The sequence below is a fragment of the Sapajus apella genome, unplaced genomic scaffold, assembly GCF_009761245.1.
Source record: "Sapajus apella isolate SASKATOON/1434 unplaced genomic scaffold, GSC_monkey_1.0 scaffold99, whole genome shotgun sequence".
Lineage (NCBI taxonomy): Eukaryota > Metazoa > Chordata > Mammalia > Primates > Cebidae > Sapajus > Sapajus apella.
The window spans coordinates 6,259,829-6,265,708 of record NW_022437039.1 but is presented as its reverse complement, the minus strand read 5'-3'; the positions used below and the strand labels follow the sequence as shown (position 1 = coordinate 6,265,708).

Below are 5,880 nucleotides of genomic sequence, written 5' to 3'. Positions count from 1 at the left end.
TTGTCTCTCTCTCTCTCTCTCTCCCCCCAGCCACATGCATGTTAGGACACAAAGAGAAAACGTCCCACCGAACTCAGACTTCCAGCCTCCAGAACCGTGAGATGAGCAGTTCTGTCCTCTTGGAAACAAGTCCTGGGGACTCGACTCTAGAGAACCCTGTTGGTAGTAGAGATCTGAGCAGTGGCAGAACTGTGGACTGCCCGAAGCATTTTATTTTATTTTATTTTATTTTATTATTTATTTTATTTTATTTTTAGGGAAATGCAATTCTTTATTAAAACTCAAGTTTATGTTTGCAACCATTCAACAGAAGAGGTAAAACAAAAACAATTCACATCATCCTTCCCCCACCCCCAACCCCAGCTTCTGGGGCTTAAGTGTACCAGGCTTCCCCTTAACCCCTGACTGGCTCTGGTTCCAGGACCTGAAATGCGTTCATAATCTAGTAACGGGGTCCTGGGCATCCTCGTAAAACCACTGAGTCCCTGCCTTGCTGGCAGCTTCGGGAGATCGCAGGGTCCCAGACTCGCTGGCAGCCTCAAGGGATTGCTGAGTCCCGGCCTCTGGCACCTCCACCGGAGAACCCTATGTCCCGGCCTCCCGGACCTCCACCGAACGCTGGGTCCCGGCCTCCCGGAATTCTACTGAAGACCGCTGGGTCTTGGCCTTCTGAGTGGCTACATCCTGGGCGAGGGCCTTTCCTGAGCCTTTCGCCAGGAGCTGGCGGTGATAACCAAGTTCACGATCATCTTGATTCTGTCCTCCTGGTAAGAAGGCCTCCCAAATACCAAGATCTCAGCCTCGCCGTTGGGGTCCAGGTGATTCACGTGAATCAGGATTTGGGACAGACCCTGGATATGCGGGATGCAATCTCCGCCCCTGCCGAAGATCTTTTCCACCAGCCAAACCTCAAGGCGAACTACCTGCGGATCCTTCAGAAGCTCGGAGTGGAACCAGGAGAACGGCTTGGGGAGCTGACCGAGCACCTCGAATGACATTGCTTTTGGCTGCATCAGTTGCACGAGCGTCGGAAACCGTCTGGGAGTGTCCACGCTGCGCCCAGCCCTGCAGGAGGCGAGAGAGCACAACCGCAAACCCCAAGGACCAGCTGGAGGTAGGCGACTCTTTTTTCTTTTTCTTTCATGTTCTTTAGAAAAAAATTTTATTGTTGCAGCTAAAAGGCAAACCCATCATGAATATGGCAAGTTGGAAAACTGTACAGTCAGTTCTGTGAGGTCACAGAAGACCCTGAGACATCCCCCCCACCCTCGCCTCCCCGTATCCACACACACCTGAAAAGGTAATATACCAAAACATCTCGCTTTTTTTTATTTTTGTAAAAGTGGTTTATTCCACAGCTATTGTAAAAAATAATGACCTGATGAGTAAATACTGGCTTAAGGTATATGGCAGAGCAGCTCGCTACCTCTCCAACATAAGCGGAACAAGGTGGAGAGCCCCAGCTGCTCTCCAGGGTAGATTAACCAGTGCGTCCATTTTGCTTTTTTTATGTTTGGTAAGCCTTTGAGATGGAGCTTCGATCTTGTTACCCAGGCTGGAGTGCAATGGCGCGATCTCGGCTCACCGCAACCTCTGCCTCCTGGGTTCAAGCAATTCTCCTGCCTCAGCCTCCCGAGTAGCTGGGACTACAGGCGTGCGCCACCATGCCCAGCTAATTTTTGTATTTTTAGTAGAGACGGGGTTTCACCATGTTGACCAGGATGGTCTCGATCTCTTGACCTCATGATCCACCCGCCTCGGCCTCCCAAAGTGCTGGGATTACAAGCGTGAGCCACCGCGCCCGGCAGCAGTGCGTCCGTTTTGAAATGCTGCTATATATGCACACCCAAACTACTACATAGTATACAGGACTTACAAACAACAAGCCCAGCTCAGAATGCTTACAGTCTGGCACCTAAGACTTATCCACACCTCACCACAGCTCTGCAGGCTGACACCTGGAATGTTCCCATCACAGAATTTCTCTGTACTGGCTTCTACCACGAGAAAGGCAAAATGTGAAAATGCTGGCAAGAGAGTAGCTCAGGAGCTACCGCTGCTGTGTTTTTCTTGCTACAAAGCCACTTAATGTGGAGGTCTTAAGTTCCTCTGGTGTTGGAAATGTCTGGTGTTTAAGCCACCTGGTCTATGGCCGCACAAACTAAGACAGCTGAATTCTGACAGATAACATCTGAGCCGACACCTGAAAGATAAATATGCATGAGCCAATTAAAAGAGAGAGAAGACTACTATACTTCTATCAGAATTGCTACAATTAAAAAGACTAACAATGCCAAGTGTTGGCAAAGATGGGGAGCAACTGGAACTCCCACACGCAGTTGGTGGGAGTCTAAATTGGTACCAGCACTTGGGAAACCTGTTTATAAATTTCTTACAAGGTGAAACAGACACCCATCTCACCACCTGGCAACTCTATATTGGCTTATATCCTACAAAGTCACCCACATACTAAGATGTGCACACTTCACACCCACTACATGTATGATATACCTTGATTAAAAGTTTGTTTTAAAAAAAAAAAAGAGAGGTGTTGACCGGGCATGGTAGTTCACATCTATAATCCCAGCACCCAGAGAGGCTGAGGCAGGTTGGACCACCTGAGGTCAGGAGTTCGAAACCAGCCTGGCCAACATGGTAAAACCTTGTCTCTACTAAAAATACAAAAAAAAAAAAAAAAAAAAAAAGTATTTGGGCATGGTGGTGCACACCTGTAATCCCAGCTACTTGGGAGGCTAAAGCAGGAGAATTGCTTGAACCTGGGAGGCAGAGGTTGCAGTGAGCTGAGATCACACCACTGCACTCCAGCCTGTGTGATAGAGCTAAACTTCATCTCAATTAGAAAGAGAGAGAGAGAGTAGGTGTTTTTGTCTGGGACATATTCTTTACATTTCCCTTTTTCTTTTTTGAGACAGAGTCTCTCTGTGTCACTCAGGCTGGAGTGCAATGGCCTGACCTCGGCTCACTGCAGCTCCCACCTCCTGGGTTCAAGTGATTCCCGTGCCTCAGCCTCCCAAGTAGCTGGGATTACAGGAGTGCGTCACCACACCTGGTTAATTTTTGTATTTTTCATTTAGAAACAGGGTTTCACCATGTTGCCCAGGCTGGTCTCAAACCCCTAACCTCAGGTGATCCACCCGCCTCAGCCTCCCAAAGTGCTGGGATTACAGGCGTGATCCACCATACCCAGGACTTTCTCTAAGTTTTTAATCAAGAAATTCCAACAAGTGAGCTTCCAACCTGAGAGCAGCCAACCAGAAAGGGCCCATTGAGACCATCACTTAGAGACTTCATCCATCAACGTGCACAAAGGAAATAATGAGATTTAGGGTCAGTGGCTTGGAAAGAAAAATGCTGAAAACAGCAACAGCAGATGGATAGGATAGTCAGAGAGGGGGCCCGAGTGACTCTTACTCTATAAGTAATTCTGTGAGTGACTTTTATACCATCCAAGAAAGGTGCTAGTTCCAAGGCAAAGAGAGGGAACGGATGGAAGAGAAGATGCCCCTGTGCAGGAAGGTGTGGGAAGCTCAGTGGAAAGCTAATGAATGTCTCTCTCATCCCATTATCCCAGGGCCCTTTACACGGCACATAAAAATCCAACCAGCATCTCCCTGACAGACTCTTTCTGCTCAGCCTGGCTTGTCTCTTCATAACTTTAAAGTGGCAGAGCAGCGTTTTTAATTAACAAGCCGTGTCTCCATCCCACCGTACATTTATTTAACTGCCCAACGAGACAACTAGGTACCTTCCAGGAACGAGAAGAATTTTAAGAGGGTGGGAAGGAGGGCACAGGGGAGCCGCTTAAGAGTGTCAGATGAGCAGGTGCAGGCTTGTTAGTCGCTGTGAATGCATAGCCTCTGAAATTAATTTCACTGATGCTTCATTTTTTATTAATGTTTTCCTGGCCATAAAAAAAGGAACACTCTATTCCCCTGAATTCCAGGTGACAAAGACACATTCTTGGGAAGAGGATAGATTCAAACACTATACCATGACCAACCCTCCTCTCTGCCTTCCCCATCCATCCTCTGTGTCTTCGGCATTTTTCTCTCCAAGCCTCTGACCCTAAATCTCATTATCATTTCCTTGTGCACATGAATGGATGAGGTCTGCAAGAGATTGTCTTTTTGTTGTTATCTAGTTTTTATTTCATAATTATAAACTTAATTCAACTCTACAATCCAGCTAGGCATGGAAGGGAACAAGAAAAACATGGAAGCCAAAGGGAGAGCACAAAGATTGTAGGATACGGTGAGCAAATGGGGTGGAAGGTGCTCTCCTGAGCTACAGAAGGAATGTTCTGGTGGTGAAGATAAAACACTAGTCAAACTTACTAGAGTTGTCCACAGTTGGCAATGGTGATCTTCTTACTGGTCTTGCCATTCCTGGACCCAAAGCATTCCATGGCCTCCACAATATTCATGCCTTCTTTCACCTTACCAAAGACCACATGCTTGCCATCCAGCCACTCAGTCTTGCACATGAAAAACTGGGAACCATTTGTGTTGGGCTCAGCATTTGCCATGGACAAGATGTCAGGACCTGTATGCTTTAGGATGAAGTTGCTTATGATCCCAAAAACACAGGTAGAAGAAGAGACATGAGATGGGAAGTGTGGTCTATACAGGATGTGCCTGTATTGTCAATGGGCTACTCTCTGAGAGACAGGGCGCCCCACCTGGAAGACCAGGGAGCAGAGTAGTTACCCAGCAACTCCCATCAGTCACTGTTGGAGGATGCTCCCTGAGGGCAGGACCAATGTTGACCCCTCTGTTATTAGTAGTTTGCTAGGGCTGACATAACAAAATACTGCAAACTGAGTGGCAGGTGTACATAACAGTCATACACGATTGATCGTGTCACACAGTCCTGCAGAATGCAAGTCCAAGAGGCTGAGAATCTGCCTTGTGCCCCTCTCTCAGGCTCTGGTCACTTGCTGGCCCCCACTGCTCAACGGTGTGTAGATGCATCACCCCCATCTCTGCCTTCATCTTCATGCGGTGTTCTCCCTGCCTATGTATGTATGTTTTTGTGTCCAAATTTCCCTTTGATTTTGAGATGGAGTCTCACTCTTGTCACCCAGGCTGGAGTGCAATGGCGCAAACTTGGCTTACTGTAACATCTGCCTTCTGGGTTCAAGTGATCCTCCTGCCTCAGACTCATGAGTAGCTGGAATTACAGGTGTCTGCCACCACACCTGGGTAATTTTTGTATTTTTAGTAGAGACCACACACAAATTTCCCATTTTTATAAGGACACTGGGGTGGGGGGTCAGGAGCAGTGGCTCACATCTATAATCCTAGAACTTCGAAAGTCCGAGGTGGGAGGATCACTTAGGCCAGAAGTTCGAGGTCCCCTCTCTACAAAAAAACAAGCAAATAAAAAAGCTAGACATGGTAGGACGTACCTGTAGTTCTAGCTACTTAGGAGACTGAGGTGAGAATACTGCTTTTGCTCAGGAGTTCAAGGCTGCAGTGAGCTGAGATTGTACCATGGCACTCCAGCCTGGGCAACAGAATGAGAACCTGCCTCTAAAAAATAAAAAAATTAGACCCTGCCTCTAAATGAGACCTTGCCTCTAAAAACCAATCAATAAGACATTAGTCAAATTGGATGGGGAGTTGCCCTAATGACATCATCTTAACTTGATCATCTGCAAAGACCCTATTACCTAATAAGGTCAAATGCACAAGTACTGGGGTCAGGGCTTCCACATTTTTTTTTTTTTTTTGAGACGGAGTTTCACTCATTACCCAGGCTGGAGTGCAATGGCGCGATCTTGATTCACCGCAACCTCCGCCTCCTGAGTTCAAGCAATTCTCCTGCCTCAGTCCTGAGTAGCTGGGACTACAGGCGCAC

The 5,880-nt window shown here is 47.4% G+C and overlaps 1 pseudogene; it reads right to left on the bottom strand.

Annotated features, from left to right (window-relative positions):
• Positions 1 to 302: 302 nt before the first annotated feature.
• LOC116536208 lies at positions 303 to 4,546 on the bottom strand (annotated as a pseudogene).
• Between the last annotated feature and the right edge of the window lie 1,334 nt (positions 4,547 to 5,880).